General features: G+C 38.5%; 1 protein-coding gene across 1 annotated transcript in view; it reads right to left on the reverse strand.

The window, feature by feature from the left end:
• si:dkey-215k6.1 (transmembrane protein 132C) overlaps positions 1-17500 on the reverse strand; it is a 320457-nt gene that overhangs the window by 95581 nt on the left and 207376 nt on the right. The window lies entirely within an intron of this gene.

Genomic DNA, 17500 nt, shown 5'->3' on the forward strand with positions numbered 1-17500 from the left:
AATCTAGAGCATGCTATCGATAAATATTCACCAAGCAAGCTATTTTACTATTTAAAAAAAAAGCTAAAATCATAAAAATATTTTTAAATGAGCTTTGTTTAAATTAGACCTTATTCTTATCCTTATTCTAGCTTTCAATAAGATCCTTCTTATTATGTATTTATTATATAATTTGTATTTGATTTTATTTTTACCATATTATATATATATATATATTTTTTTTTTCAATTAGATCTTATTTTAATTTGATTTTGGTTTTGACTGTATTTTTATTTTATCACAATTTTCCTTTATTTGTTTTTGAGTATTATATTTTATTAGTGTTCACTTTAATTGACTTTTTAATGTCTTGCTTGCTTGTTGTTCTTGATTTCTTACTCTTTTTCTCTCTATGTAAAACACTTTGAGTTGCATTTTTATGTATTAAAGGTGCTATATAAAAAGTTGATTATTATTATTGTTATTATTATTACTTAATTATACATATATATATATATATATATATATATATATATATATATATATTAAGTCAAAGCCACAGCATACAGAATCTATTATACCATTTTCATTTTCATGCCTCACAAAGTTGTGCCCACAACTTATTTGATGATCGATCTTATTCCCCATGTGGCCACCATTTAATTATTTAATTCCCACGTGTTACTACTCTAAATCATGCCCATGCCTTGTTAAGTTGTGATACCTAATAACTAATAACTAATAACCTAATAACTGCATCCACTTAATACCACTTAATTATTATTAATCTTATTTTAACTCTTTACTAAGTCATGGTGACCACTTAATTATCTAATTTCTTGTCTTACTATGTCATAGCCCCCACTTATTATATTTATCTCATTTCCACACCTTTATAAATCATGGCCATGGCTTAAGTATCTTATTCTCATTCTCACGTCTTATTAAATAGTAACCTGGGTTTAAGTATCTCATTCTCATGTCTTACGAAGATGTGCCCACAACTTATTTAATGATTGATCTTATCCTCAAAATCTACCGCTAAGTTGTGGCCACCATTCAATTATTTAATTCCCCCATGTTACTACTGTAAGTCAGGCCCATGCCCTGTTAAGTTGTGAACATTCAAGTTATGAATATTTTTCATTTAATATTTTCCACTCAATACCACTTAGTTATTAATTATCTCGTTTTAAACCCTTACTAAGTCATGGTAATGATTTATTTATCTTATTTCCTTGTCTTACGTCTTCATAGCCCGACTTATTGCATTTATCTCATTCTAACATCCTACTAAATCATGGTCATAAGTAAATTACCTATTTCCCACACCTTAATTAATCATGGCCATGGTGACATGCATAATACCTTACAATGACTGTAATAAGTCTGTATAATAACAACCCATAAGTACTTAAAGCGACATTCATAACACATAATAAACTACAATTATAAGGGTTTATAAAAAAGGGCTTGTAATGCCTTATAATATCTGTTCATAAGAACATTGTACAATGTAGTGTTCTAATGCACTATAACACAGATTTGGTATATGTTGGTATAATGCATTATATGACATGCATAATACCTTATAATGACTGTAATAAGCCTGTATAATAACTCATAAGTACTTAAAGTGACATTCATAACACATTATAAACTACAAGTGTAAGGATTTATAAAGAAAGAGCTTGTAATGCCTTATAATATCTGTTTATAAGAACATTGTACAATGTAGTGTTCTAATGCACTATAACACAGATTTGGTATATGTTGGTATAATGCATTATATGACATGCATAATACCCTATAATGACTGTAATAAGTCTGTATAATAACTCATTAGCACTTAAAGCGACATTCATAACACATTATAAACTCCAAATGTAAGGATTTATAAAAAAGGGCTTATAATGCTTTATAATATCTGTTCATAAGAACATTGTACAATAATGTAGTGTTGTAATGCACTATAACACAAATTTGGTATATGTTGGTATAATGCATTATATGACATGCATAATACCTTATAATGACTGTAATAAGCCTGTATAATAACTCATAAGTACTTAAAGTGACATTCATAACACATTATAAACTACAAGTGTAAGGATTTATAAAGAAAGAGCTTGTAATGCCTTATAATATCTGTTTATAAGAACATAGTACAATGTAGTGTCCTAATGCACTATAACACAGATTTGGTATATGTTGGTATAATGCATTATATGACATGCATAATACCCTATAATGACTGTAATAAGTCTGTATAATAACTCATTAGCACTTAAAGCGACATTCATAACACATTATAAACTCCAAATGTAAGGATTTATAAAAAAGGGCTTATAATGCCTTATAATATCTGTTCATAAGAACATTGTACAATAATGTAGTGTTGTAATGCACTATAATACAAATTTGGTATATGTTTGAATAATGCATTATAATATGCAGCTATGATTCTCAAATTAAGCTTTTATATGTGCGTAACACATTATAAAGCCTTATATACAGTCATTACTGACTGACTTAAGTCAAGTGAATTTTCATATGCTTTTTAAACATGACGTACATTTTATTATGCCTCACTATAATGTCTTGAAAGTAATGACTGTATATGAGGCTTTATAATGTGTTACGCACTTATATAAAAGCTTAATTTGAGAAATCATAGCTGCATATTATATGCATTATACTAAAATGTACCAAATCTGTGTTATAGTGCATTACAACACTACATTGTTGTACAATGTTCTTAAGAACATTGATTATTATAAGGCATTATAAGCCCTTTCTTTATTAACCCTTATACTTGTAATTTATAATGTGTTATGAATGTCCCTGTAAGTAGTTATGAGTTATTATACATGCTTATTACAGTCCTTATAAGGTATTATGCATGGCATATAATGCATTTATAATACATATATGTAAAATGTAACAAAAATTAACAAAAAATGAAAAAGTCAGTTGTCCCTGATGAGTGTGAATATTTGATATGTCAGTAACTCAGGGCTGAAGTGGTTTAGAGAGCAGCTGGAATTAGAAGCCTTTATGAACGCTGGCGGAGCTTCATACCACCGGTCCTGAAGGACTCGTGTAGGAGTCACGTAACCTTCAACATTCACACCTGAACAATGTGCTTCAGTAAAACGTTAACAAGAGTCTTATTCACAATCACACACTCGCACACACACTCGTGAGCTGCGACGGTATGTACTGAAACACGCTCGGACCACTTCAATCAGAGAGGAATCTGGGAAATCTGAAGTTTAAACTGCAGTGAACCAGACCAAAGATCAAACAGAGACTTTTAACAGCATAGAAAAATAATGCGCATCTATAACATATATGGGACATTCCAGGATTCCACCACTTACATTTCAAATGTACATATCCAAAATATCTAAATGACCTTTTTTTTGTAAAAAATGTACTTGTTATAAGACAAACTGTAAAATTTGGTGGAAAAATAAGCTCCTTAGATATTATTCAAAAGACCGAATACCTTTGGACCACCTCAAAAAATGGCCGTTTTCTCTTGTCCCACACAAAGGAGTTGGGTGACCAACTCCTTTGGCAAATTTAACTATTAAAATAAGCTCTAAATAAATGACTTCCTCTTGTATATTGTTGATACGCATCTCCTTTACTTATGAAAACAACTTCTTCTTTGGTCTACATTGTTTTGCATGTTACAGTTTTCATGCTATTAAGTCGTGTCCCACAACATGCGCTCAACCCTGTTACCATAAGGAATTTTACCTGGCAGAGAAAGAGTTAAAAATACTGGCACAAAGGAAGTGACATCACAAGGACATTTTCTTTTTTTTTTTTTTTTTTTTTTTTTTTTTTGGCCCAACCACCACCCCCCCACCACAATTAATACTTTATTTTTATTTATTTATTTATTTATTTTATTTATTATTATTATTATTATTATTATTATTATTATTATTTATATATATATATATATATATATATATATATATATATATATATTTTTTTTTTTTTTTTTTTTTGTGTGGATATAGTTGTGGGAGTTCAGGGTTGGAGGGATCGGAGTGTGAGGTACAGGAGGGGGGTACAAGAAGAAGAAGAAGAAAAAAAAAGAACTAAACAAAAAACAAACAAACAAACAAAAAAAATAATAATAATAAAATAAAATAAACATAAAATAAACAAACATACATACATACACATACTCACATATCTAACTATACATATGCTTATACATATACACACATACATAAATATACATACATATTAATACATACACATAAATACATACACACACACGCACAGTTACTTCTATTCTATTGTTTTTTTGCAAAAATATGTCTTGTGTTACGGATTATGTCATGAAATGCCTACCACAATGGAGGCAAGAAACCGCCACCATGCCCCTGCGATCCAGAGGCAGATAGGGAAGAACCCAGTGGACCCAGACCATCCACAGCCCATTAGGAGCCCAGAAGACCCGCAGCCACACATCCCGATGGTAACCATGCGCACACCCCAGATGAGGACGGGGGAGACCCCCCTCCTCCCCCCACCCAGCATGTTGCAGTGATATGAATGTGTATAATGAGAAGAATGAATGAAAGCTACAGTGCTATTAAAATTGGAGGGACAGCTGTAATATGAGAACTGAATAACAGCACCCAACCACACTGCCCCCCCAAAGGCCCTCAATGTCTAAAATGCGAAATAAAATTGAGGAGCAGGGAGCACCTGCCCCCCAAAACCCTATATGTAATATGATGTGTGTAAGCTGTATGATGAGTTTGTATGTGTAATGCGATGTTAGACTGAGTAGGAGTCGGGGAAGGGCCAGGAAAGGACCGAGGGGCAGAGGACTACCCCCCGGAGGAAGAGAGCCAACTACTGCTGGCTCACTAGGCACCCAGTTCCATACACCCAACCGCAGTACAGGGAAGGCAAGTCCAGGGTGTAGAGCGGCTACGGCCCCAGGACACCGCCGCTCTGCAAGACAGCGCCCCCCCCCCCCCCACACTGCAATACAACATAAACACACACCCCCACTCACATACAAAAGACAACAGATATTACACACACGCACACACACACACACAGACACATTTACAATAAACATCCCACTCTTTCTCATACACACACACAGTGGTCCTGAGCCCAGGACCAACCGGTCTTAAGTGGGAGACTGCCGCTTCCCCACCTGAGCGCCCCTACCTCCCCACAGGGAGGGCACCCAGAATCCCGGAATGCCAACCAGACACCCCAACACGGACCAAACCACCACCCCCCACGACGGCGCGCCCAAGAGAGGCATAGACCCTCCCCAGCGCAGGGAGGGACCCAAACAGGCGACAGACGCCCACGGGCACCAGGGCCCCGGACTCCGCACCCCGACCGCCACAGGGGAACCCAGACAACCGGACAGGGCCAGCACCCACCACCATGGGCCCCCCAGACCCACACCCCAAGACCACAAGAGCATACATCCAGGCCCCCCCACCAACAACCAGGGCCCGCACACAGAGATCACCAAGCGGCAGCCACCGTCCCCAGTCCAAGAGCCATCAGACACCCGAATCCCCCGATCCCCCCCCCCAGCCACCTGCCGGACGCACCAGGAGACACGACTACAGCCGCCCACCCCCATCATGTGATGGAGCTGATCAGTGGGAACCAGAGAGATTCAAATGTAGCCAATTGGTTTTTTGAGGTTGCAGACATTCTTTCCAGACTAATGTGGTCTAAAAGTAAATTTCTATAGTGATTTATGCATAAATCATTTTTTGATTTCCACTTCATGAGGATAGTTTTCTTAGCGATGCATAAGACAGTGAGAACTATGTGCAATATATTTGTTTCCATGTTTAGTTCACTTACATCACCTAAAATGCATAGTTTGGGTGAAGCTGGGATATTGCAATTAAACCAGGTAGATAAGTCTTCACATATCATCTGCCAGAATCTCTGAACAGGCATGCAAAACCATATAGCATGTATATAATTCTCAATATGATTGCCCGAACAGTTAGTGCATATATCTGTTTCTCTAAGGCCCATTTGGAACATTCTATGCCCTGTATAATGTGTTCTATGGAGAATTTTGTATTGTATGAGTTGTAAATTTGGACTTTTCGTCATTTTGAAATTGTTTAAACATATCTGTGTCCAAAAGTTCTTATCTGGGTTCATGGAGAGATCTCGATCCCATTTTGTAATTGGGAGGGATATTGAATCATTAATTTTGGATAATAACTTATATATTTTTGATAACAATTTAGGAGTATAGAGATTCATGAACTCTTTTATCAATACTGGGATTTCTAATGTTAGATTATTTAAATTAAATCTTGCTTGTATAATGGACTTCAATTGTAGATACTCCAGACCAAGACCAAGAGTAAGTGCTCTAACTATTTTCAATTTTTTTTTTCCAAATATGTTTGTTCAAGTTGTGTGTGTCACTCAGTGAACACAACCCTGTTACTCATATTGTAAGACAAATATTGTGTAGAGTCAAAATTTACTTTATATACTTATATAACCATGTTTGTCCTTGATCTTGTAAACATAGCTAAATTTTACAGTTAGCATCTGTTCCTGGGGTAAACCACAACTTAGCCTAGATTTGCAACCCTGTTACTCGCAACCCTGTTACTGTAAGTTACCAGATATATTGCATAATCTAATTAAAAAACTGCTTTGATACCTGAGCTTGACAAATCAAATTTTTGATAGTCTATTACCTGTATTTAATAAATATATGACTAAAAATGATCAAATTGAAGATCAAATTTTCAGAAGTGACCACCCCTGAAATGTACCAAAATCCTGGAAAGTCCCACATATTATATAGTTATAATATCACATCAGTAACCAAATCCATTCTGTATCCATATTATCTACAGCTTTGAACCAGTTAATCTGATTTTGCTATGTATAGGTTTATGTTTGAGTAAAATGAACATTGTTGTTTTATTCTATAAACTACAGACAACATTTCTCCCTAATTCCTAATAAAAATATTTTAGAGCATTTATTTAGAGCAGAAAATGAGAAATGACTGAAATAACACAAAAAAAATGCAGAGCTTTCAGACCTCAAATGATGCAAAGAAAATCAATATCAAAGTTTATATTCATAAAGTAGTTTTAAGAGTTCAGAATAATCAATATTTAGTGGAATAACCCTGGTGTTTTTTAATCACAGTTTTTTTCATGCATCTTGGCATCATGTTCTCCTCCACCAGTCTTACACACTGCTTTTGGTTTTGGATAACTTTATGCTGCTTTACTCCTGGTGCAAAAATTCAAGCTAATTTTTTTGGGGAAAAAGATTTAAGGATTTTAAGTGTGCCTTATTGTGCGAAAACTACAGTAACAAATATTAAAACATTAAAATAAAGAACAATAAATTAATATGACAAAAAAACACAAATATCCCGGTAATAGAGAAGGAGCAGCGGCAGCGTGACGGATCTAGTGAAATAATTAAAATGTAAATACACTTTACAGAGTGCCGCGTACCATATAAAATCAGTTCGAAGTCAGTAAGCACAGCTAGAATTAATACTGTAAAGTGCTGACTTTTGGAAAAAAAATTAAGGAATTTAAAATACCACTCATAATCTTCAACGTATATCCATATAACTTCTACACATAATAATGTTTATTTATTACTGTCAGGGATGCAGGCAGGAAGACGAGGAGGCGGACGTTATAAACGCAGGTAAGAAGGACATTTATTAAATGAATAAATAAACAAACAAAGAACAAAGAAATAAACCAAAACAGACGAGATATAATAATATGAACAACGGGGAGGCTAGCAAACAAAAACAAGGAACTAAAACAAGATAGAAATAAATAATAATAAACAGGGCAAGGAACATAAACAAGGGAAATAAACAAGAAATAATCAAGAAGATAAACACTGGACAAGGAACTATGGCAATGAACAAGAAGGAACACAGGGGGGCGCCGAGTGGTCCAGCGGTCTAATGTGCTGCCACTATGAGCGGGAGGTCGCAGGTTCGAACCCCCGCTCATGCAGCTTTGCCATCAAGCTGCTGGTGCTCTGCTCCCTCTGGGGTGGGTAGATGGCGCTCTTTCCCCATCATGCTTAAGGTGACGCTGGGCGGCACGAGGCGTCTGTGAGCGGATGAATCGGAACCTAGCCGCTGTGCTTTCAGCTGTGATTCATCAGCAGCAGCTCGAAAAAAGGGGTGATTGACTTCACACGTGTCGGAGGAGGCGTGTGCTCGTCCGCATCCTCCAAGGGTCACGGGCGTCACCGGTGATGGGGACGCACAAAGGGGTGGGACAATTGGATATCCAAATTGGGAGAAATTGGGGAAAAATCAGAAATAAAATGATAAAAAAAAGAAGGAAAACAGAAACAACAACAGGGGAAGGTGCAAAGACCGACGAGGAAACACTGACACAGGAGGACTATATATACACACACAAAGCAAACACCTGCGGAAACAGTTAACGAGGGGGCGGAGCTACAAATAAGACACATGTGACGGAAAATTACGGGGGGAAAACACGGGGAGACCAGAAACAAAGAGAAAACATGGCAAGGGTGTGACAATTTATTTAATTACAATTAATTACAATGTATAAAAAACTCTTTTTGATTTTTTTAAGACATGTTGTTCCATATCACACTAAAGATTACATGGATATTTCAGTCTGAACCATGCTGAACCACCACGCTCCACCGCGCTCCACCGCGCTCCACCACGCTCCACCACGCTCCCTGTTATTACTCTCAGACCCTCTAGGTACAAAATCAGATCTCAGTAAGGGGAAGTAATACAAATAAGGTAAGAAAGGAAAAAATAAAATAAGAAAAACATTTTTGCCTTTCAATGGAAGTCAATGTAAAAAGAGTTTATTTCAGCTCATTCTGGAGAATTTCTATTGGTCCATTTTTCAAGAAACTTTAACACAGAGTAAAGGACAGTTTGTGTGTTTAAATCATAAAATAAGTATGCAGTGCTTTAAATACCACAAAAATGAAAACAGGTTTATTTTAATTTAGAAATGATAACAATACTAATGTTTTATCTCCGGAAGAGTCAGGGAATCAATATTTGGTGGAACAACCCTTAATTTTATTCTAGATTTCATGCATCTTGGCATCATGTTCTCCTCCACCAGTCTTACACACTGCTTTTGGATAACTTTATGCTGCTTTACTCCTGGTGCAAAAATTCAAGCAGTTCAGTTTGGTGGTTTGATGGTTTGTGATCTTCCATCTTCCTCTTGATCATCCATCTTCCTCTTGATTATATTCTAGAGGTTTTTAATGGGATTAAGTTGACTGTCAACTTATTTGTTTGTCAGTTAGCAATCATTTGATGGCATTAAGTGACCTACAACAAGAATGGCATTTTTTTTTTGTTTGGAATTTGGAAGAAATGTTGTCAGTAGTTTAGAGAATAAAACAAAGTAATAAAATGCAGGAAAAAAAAAACTGATCAGAGCTGTAATATATATATATATATATATATATATATATATATATATATATATATATATATATATATATATATATATAGGTATGTATAGCAATGAGTTTTTGTGAACAGTAATCAGCAGCATTAAAATACTGTACATTTTATTGTACATTTTATTATATATAGAGATTCTCTCTCTCTCTCTCTATCACGTGGTCCCTGTCTGTTCTCGTGTTTCTGTGTTTATTTTACCTTTTCTGTGCCTGTCTCTGCTTGTGACTGTGAGTGTGTCTCCCACGTGATCCGTGTTCCTCAGTGTTTCTTGCCCTCACCTGTGTTCATTTGTAACTCCGCCCCTTAGCCCCAGGTGTTTTCTGTTTCCCGTGTGTGTGTTACACTATTTATAGTCCGTGCTCCCTTTCCCTCGTGTCGGTTCTTGTGCTTTGTAAGCCTGTTATGGTTGCGTCTCTCTTCCCCGTGTTTCTTGTTTTCAGTTTAGTTTCAGTGTATTTGTTTATTGTTGTTTTTTGTTATTTGTGTAATATATGCACTCGCATTTGCATCCGCTCTCCTCGTCCTTCCTGCCCGCATCCTGACAGAAGAACCGACCGAACAATGGATGCAGCGAGTGGCTTCTACCTGGGTTCCAGATTGACGATCCGCCGCACCTCCCTTTCTCGCGGCGTGCTGGAGGAGCAGCCTTCTCTTAACTCCTCAGCTAACCGGCGCCGGAGGAGGAAAAGACGGCAGCGGCGTTCTCAGCGCTCCCGCTCGCCAGAGGAGGATCCTCTCAAGGGGGGAGCACTTTTTGGGGGGGCGCACCGTGTTGGCAGGGACGCAGGTTGTGAGGAGTCTTATTTCTGGGATTATATAGACTTCCTCACACCTGCGTCCAGCTCGGAGGAGGAGGAGGGAGATTACCTCCCTATACCAGCCCGTCGGCCGTTGCCTCCAGGGGCAGTTCTGCCTCCCGCATGCCTTTGTCCGCCCTGGTTCCTGAACGGTTCCGAGCCGGACTTCACCGGCGACCCAGCGCCCTCTGAGCCGATCTTCACCGGCGACCCAGCGCCCTCTGAGCCAATCTTCACCGGCGACCCAGCGCCCTCTGAGCCGATCTTCACCGGCGACCCAGCGCCCTCTGAGCCGATCTTCACCGGCGATCCAGCGCCCTCTGAGCCGATCTTCACCGGCGATCCAGCGCCCTCTGAGCCGGTCTTCGGCGACGACCCAGCGCTCTCCGAGCCGGACTTCAGCGGCGACCCAGCGCTCCCCGAGCCAGACTTCAGCGGCGACCCAGCGCTCTCTGAGCCGGACTTCAGCGGCGACCCAGCGCTCTCCGAGCCGATCTTCACCGGCGACCCAGCGCCCCCTGAGCCGATCTTCACCGGCGACCCAGCGCCCTCTGAGCCGATCTTCACCGGCGATCCAGCGCCCTCTGAGCCGATCTTCACCGGCGATCCAGCGCCCTCTGAGCCGGTCTTCGGCGACGACCCAGCGCTCTCCGAGCCAGACTTCAGCGGCGACCCAGCGCTCTCCGAGCCGGACTTCAGCGGCGACCCAGCGCTCTCCGAGCCAGACTTCAGCGGCGACCCAGCGCTCTCCGAGCCGGACTTCAGCGGCGACCCAGCGCTCTCTGAGCCGGACTTCAGCGGCGACCCAGCGCTCTCCGAGCCGGACTTCACCGGCAGACCTACGGTCAACGCACCTACTCCTGTGGCCGTGGCTCCCGTTACCACGCCCACTCCCAGGCCCCGCCTTTCCAGGCCTGCTCCGAGGCCACCTGAACTATTTTCTGGAGCTGTGCCCAGGCTGGTCCCACAGACATTTCCACAGACTTTTGCCAGTCCTGGGCACCCATCTATGTTTTTCGTGCCCCTGTCTCTTCCTGTTATGGTTCCTGTCTCTGTCTATGTTCCAGTTCCTGTCCCTGGTGGTTTTTCTGTTCCAGTCCCTGTCACGGTGTTTGTTTCTGTCCCTATTACTGTTTTCGTTCCGGTCCCTTTGCCCAGTACTGTCCAGTCCCTGTTTTCTGCTCCGTCTCCTCTCAGGTGTCCTCTGTTCTAGTCTTGTGTTTTGTTTCTTTTTTTTGGTTTCCGCCCTCTCCTGACCGGCTCCTGGGGGTTTGTTTTTTCGCGCCCCAGGAGTTGCGCGTTAAGGGGAGGGTTCTGTCACGTGGTCCCTGTCTGTTCTCGCGTTTCTGTGTTTATTTTACCTTTTCTGTGCCTGTCTCTGCTTGTGACTGTGAGTGTGTCTCCCACGTGATCCGTGTTCCTCAGTGTTTCTTGCCCTCACCTGTGTTCATTTGTAACTCCGCCCCTTAGCCCCAGGTGTTTTCTGTTTCCCGTGTGTGTGTTACACTATTTATAGTCCGTGCTCCCTTTCCCTCGTGTCGGTTCTTGTGCTTTGTAAGCCTGTTATGGTTGCGTCTCTCTTCCCCGTGTTTCTTGTTTTCAGTTTAGTTTCAGTGTATTTGTTTATTTTTGTTTTTTGTTATTTGTGTAATATATGCACTCGCATTTGCATCCGCTCTCCTCGTCCTTCCTGCCCGCATCCTGACACTCTCTCGCTCTCTCTCTCTCTCCCTCCCTCCCTGCCTGTGTTTCGATGGGTCTCTTGCTGCAGTTATTAGTGTTATTATACCTGACTGTAAAAAGTCTTTAATTGGAAAGTTTTATATTGCGCTCGGCTTCATCTCCAGAGCAGCTTTTCATATTTACCTTTTATATAAACTCACAGTTAAATGCTTTCAGAGGAGCAGGAGATTACGCTGAATTAAGATAAAGTGGCTGCGTGTGCGGCTCTGATTTACCCAACGTGCCAGACTCACACACACACACACACACACATACAGGCAGTGTAGTATTTTAAATATACTGCAAAATATGCATTTTATAATATAAAATTTAGAGTTGGGTACAAAAATAAGACAAAATAGAACACACAAAAAACTCTATTAAAAAGGAGTTTATCCTGATTTTGTTGGGGAAAATGTCTCTACTATTAAGGAAAGACTATATATATATTCTATATATATTCAGATTTTCTGAGACACTGATTTTTGGGTTTTTTATTGGCTGTAATTCATAAAATAAAAAAAAAACGCTTAAAATAGATCACTCTGAGTGTAATGCATCTATATAATATATGAGTTTTGCATTTTTAATTGAATTACTAGTATAATAAAATTGTCTTAATGTTTTGGCTGTTTAGTATATATGTGTGTGTACTGTTATTCAGAATTATTAGAAGTCTAAAGACACACACACACACACACACACACACACACACACACACACACACACGCAGTGTAGTATTTTAAGTATACTGCAAAATATGCTATATTTAGAGTTGGGTAAAAAAATACAACAAAATAGAACACCCAAAAAAACTTTATTAAAAAGGAGTTTATCCTGATTTTGTAGAAGTAAATGTCTCTACTATTAAGGAAAATCTTTCTATATATATATATATATATATATATATTATGTTCAAAATTTTGAGACACAGATTTTTGGGTTTTTACTGGCTGTAAGTCATAAAATAAAAAAACGCTTAAAATAGATCACTCTGTGTTTAATACATCTATATAATATATGAGTTTTGCATTTTTTTATTTAATTACTAGTATAATAAAATTGTCTTAATGTTTTGGCTGTTTGGTATATACGTGTGTGTACTGTTATTCAGAATGAATAGAAGTCTAAACACACAAACACACACACACACACACACACAGATACACACACACACAAATACACAACAAACAGATACACACAAAAAAGGCACATCTACTCTGAAGTGCAACCTTTGACCCGGTAACTGCAGAAGCTAAATTTAACCCCGCGCTATTATTTCTGTGACACCGGGAGGAAAAATGAGCCGCGGCGCTATCGTCCAATCAGCTGCGTGATGGATGCTGTGCCTCCTGACCTTTCCCTCCCTCGGAATGAATTTTTCCAGCATGTAGTAAATAAATCAATACCCAACAGCCATCAGACAGCCCTAAACACTGCTGCTGCTGCTGCTCAGGCTCAGCTGGGCGGGGAAGTGGGAGGGGCTTGGGCTCAGACGAGCACTAACATCAGAAAAACTGAGAAAAAAGGCTTTCGCTAAGTAACTAGGAGGTGAGCCGTCAACTATGTGCACCGTGCAGCTTGACTTAGGTCGCCTCAGTGTGTCTTCGCTATCGTAATGATGGGAAAAGTATACCTTGTGTAGCTCAAAAAGTGCAAAAGGCATGTACTAATTCTCTTAATGAATCATGTGTGTGTTTTTTTTTTTTTTTCGGCGTAATATGAAATAAACCAATAAAAATAAATCGTGTCACTTGCCTCACATTACCTTTAAGAGCCAGGTGAGCTCTGACTTTGGCAGATTGCTATTTTAACTGCACAGCTACCTGGACGTGTCAAAAGTGTTCATGTGTGCGTAACAAGCACTGTATTGAAAATTCACTGATAAGATAGCAATGAACGTTTAAAGGTCTCCAAAATCCAAAAAAGTTCATGTTACATTTACTATTGTATAATATATTTAAAGTACATACTGCTTAAAATAATAGAGGAAAAAGTTAAGTACAGAATAATATACTAATCTTGTTACTTTTTTTTGTCAATACTATTCAATTCCATATTAACACGCTTAATTTCACAAGCCATGGCACTAGTATTCTGCCGGAATAGCTTGTCTGGTCACATGGACAATTCTAGCCAGACACTGCTGGTCACCATCACTACCACTTATCCACTGCTCTGTCCACTGTGGGTGGTTATATCAGCCTTATATGGTACATTTCTGGCAAAAATGTTACCACTTTGGAAATAGTATGGAATGGATGGATTTCTTGTTGAAAATGGCTGGTTTGAATCCTGGTCATGTAGCTTGTCGTCAGCTGCCAGAGACCTGAGAGAGCACAGTTGGCCTGGCTCTCTCTGGGTGGGTACAGTAGATGGCGTAGATGGCGCTCTTGTGTAGAACAGCGCTAACTAGCTAATGCTAGCTAGTTAGCATAACTAGCTAACACACTGTACTGAGGACAGCTTACCTCTGGGGAGTCAAACCCTGTCCTGCCTGGAGAAACATGAGAACAGAATGCCTGGAGCTTCTACTACTGCTGCTCCTTGCTATATGAGTAACTGTAGCCCTTTTAAATATATTAATACTGTAGATTAAAGGATAATATTAAAGCACATTGAACTGAATGTATTTGTTAACTGGAGAACCAAGGCAATTGTGATAAACCTATAAACATCTGCTTAAATATCTTAATGCCTCTAATGGCGTCAATAGTAATATATATTTTATATATTTGCAATAGAACATTTGAGAAACATCTCTCTTTTTTGATTTTCTGCTAATGAAGTCTGATTTCTTCATATATTAATATAGTTTTGTGGGACAACATGAACCCAATACTAATCAAAGTCTTACTTTAAAGCCTTAATGTTTGATATTATTTGTACTCCTAACAGTAGAGAAAGTCACAAACCTATATAAAAGCCCAATCATGTGGATAAATCTAAATTAATGATAATATACATTTGATGATATACATTTTTGGTCATACCGCCCAGCACTACAGTAAACGCATATTAGCATTTTGTACTAGAATTACAGCATTTTTGTACGAATGTGGTGGCATTTAATGACAAGACCATTAATAAGAACAGTTTATTTAGATAATTTAATTTGATAAATAATCCCAAAGTAAAAAAAAATAATGGATAGAGCTCCATCATTCCAGAGAACACAGTTCCACTGCTCTACTGGTTAATGCTGGGCAATACTGGCATTAGTAATGGTGCCACTGCCACCATAATGATGGTTGGTCCTATTCTATTGGCAGTAAATAAATTCTCCACATGCTGTAAATAAATATATATTTAAACTAACCTGTATCTGTATTTACACTCCTCATACTGAACCTTTACACAGATACACAGCACTCACTGTCATTTCATCCTCATATATCATCTAAACACACACACACACACACACACACACATTCGCTCACACTCTCTCTCCTCCCCGATGACTGATGTAATGTTGCTCTCAATAGGATCAGTGTCTGACATAATTCATTCAGATTCAGACAGCGATCCGCCCAATCCGCAACCATCCTCAACACTGAGCCACACACATACACACACACACACACACACACAAACACACACACACACACACACACTCACACACACACACACACACACACACACACACACACACACACTCACACACACACACACACACACACACACACACACACACACACACACACACACACACACACACACACTCACACACACACACACACACACACACACACACACACACACACACACACTCACACACACACACACACACACACACACACACACACACACACACACACACTCACACACACACACACACACACAATCACAAACAGATGCACACACATTAAACAAGCATAAGAGGATTAGTTATATTATGGAGAATCATAAGAAGGAGAATACGGGAATTATTCTGTTTTAAACGGGAGGATAATGACTCAGGTAATCAGGAGTGTTGACTCAGCTGATCAGGCCTAATGAATCAGCTGATCGAGGATAATGACTCGGCTGACTGTAGAAAAGGGATTTAGCTGAGCCAGGGATAATGGATAAGGGATAATCACCAATAAAAGTCGTTCAGCTGATCAAGGATAATGACACACAGCAGCTTTTTTGAGTAATAGCTGATCATGAAATAATTTTGTAAATGAATGAAAATATAGATTATCTCATGGGATGATAATAGGATAATGACTCAGCTGACTTAGCTGAGCCAGGGATAATGGTTAAGGGATAATCGCCAATGAAAGAATCAAGGAAAATGACATACACTAGTTGTTTGAGTGATTACATGATCATGGGATGATGACTCAGCTGACTGAAGAATATAGATTTAGCTGAGCCAGGGATAATGGATAAGGGATAATCACCAATAAAAGAGATTCAGCAGATTAAGGATAAGGATGTACAGTGGTTGTTTTGAGTGATAATTCGATCAAGAAATAATTTTGTAAATGAATGAAAAGAAAGATTATCTCATGGGATGATTATGGGATAATGACTCAGCTGACTTTGCTGAGCCAGGGATAATGGCTAAGGGATAATAGTCAAAAAATAAGATTCAACTGATCAAAGATAATGGTATACAGTAGTTGTTTGAGTGATTACATGATCATGGGATGATGACACAGCTGACTGGAGAATATAGATTTAGCTGAACCAGGGATAATGGATAAGAGATAATTACCAATAAAAGAGATTCAGCTGATCAAGGGTAATGATAAACATCCTTTTTTAAAAATAATAATTTAGCTGATCAAGAAATAATTTCGTAAATAAATGAAAATAAAGTTTATCTCATGGGATGATAATAGGATAAAGACTCAGCTGACTTAGCTGAGCCAGGGATAATGGTTAAGGGATAATCGACAATAAAAGAATCAAGGATAATGACATAAAATAGTTGTTTGATTGATAACAATTTAGCTAATCAAGGAAAACATTTGTAAATGAATAAAAATAAAGATTATCTCATGGGATAATAATAGGATAATGACTGAAGAATATAGATTTAGCTGAGCCAGGGATAATTAATAAGGGATAATCAGCAATAAAAATAGATTCAGCTGATCAAGGATAATGATAAACTGCAGTTTTTTTTATAATAATTTAGCTGATCAAGAAATAATTTAGTAAATAAATGAAAATAAAGTTTATCTCATGGTATGATAATAGAATAACGACTCAGCTGACTTAGCTGAGCCAGGGATAATGGTTAAGGGATAATACAGTAGTTGTTTGATTGATAATAATTTAGCTGATTAAGAAAAACATTTGTAAATGAATAAAAATAAAGATTATCTCATGGGATAATAATAGGATAATGACTCAGCTGACTGAAAGAGATTTAACTGAGCCAGTGATAATGGCTAAGAGATAATTGTCAATGAAAGAAATTTAACTGATCAAGGAAAATGACATACACTAGTTGGTTGAGTGGTATCAATTTAGTTGGTCAATATATAAT

Source organism: Astyanax mexicanus, chromosome 22 (genome assembly GCF_023375975.1).
Source record: "Astyanax mexicanus isolate ESR-SI-001 chromosome 22, AstMex3_surface, whole genome shotgun sequence".
NCBI classification, from domain to species: Eukaryota; Metazoa; Chordata; class Actinopteri; order Characiformes; family Acestrorhamphidae; genus Astyanax; species Astyanax mexicanus.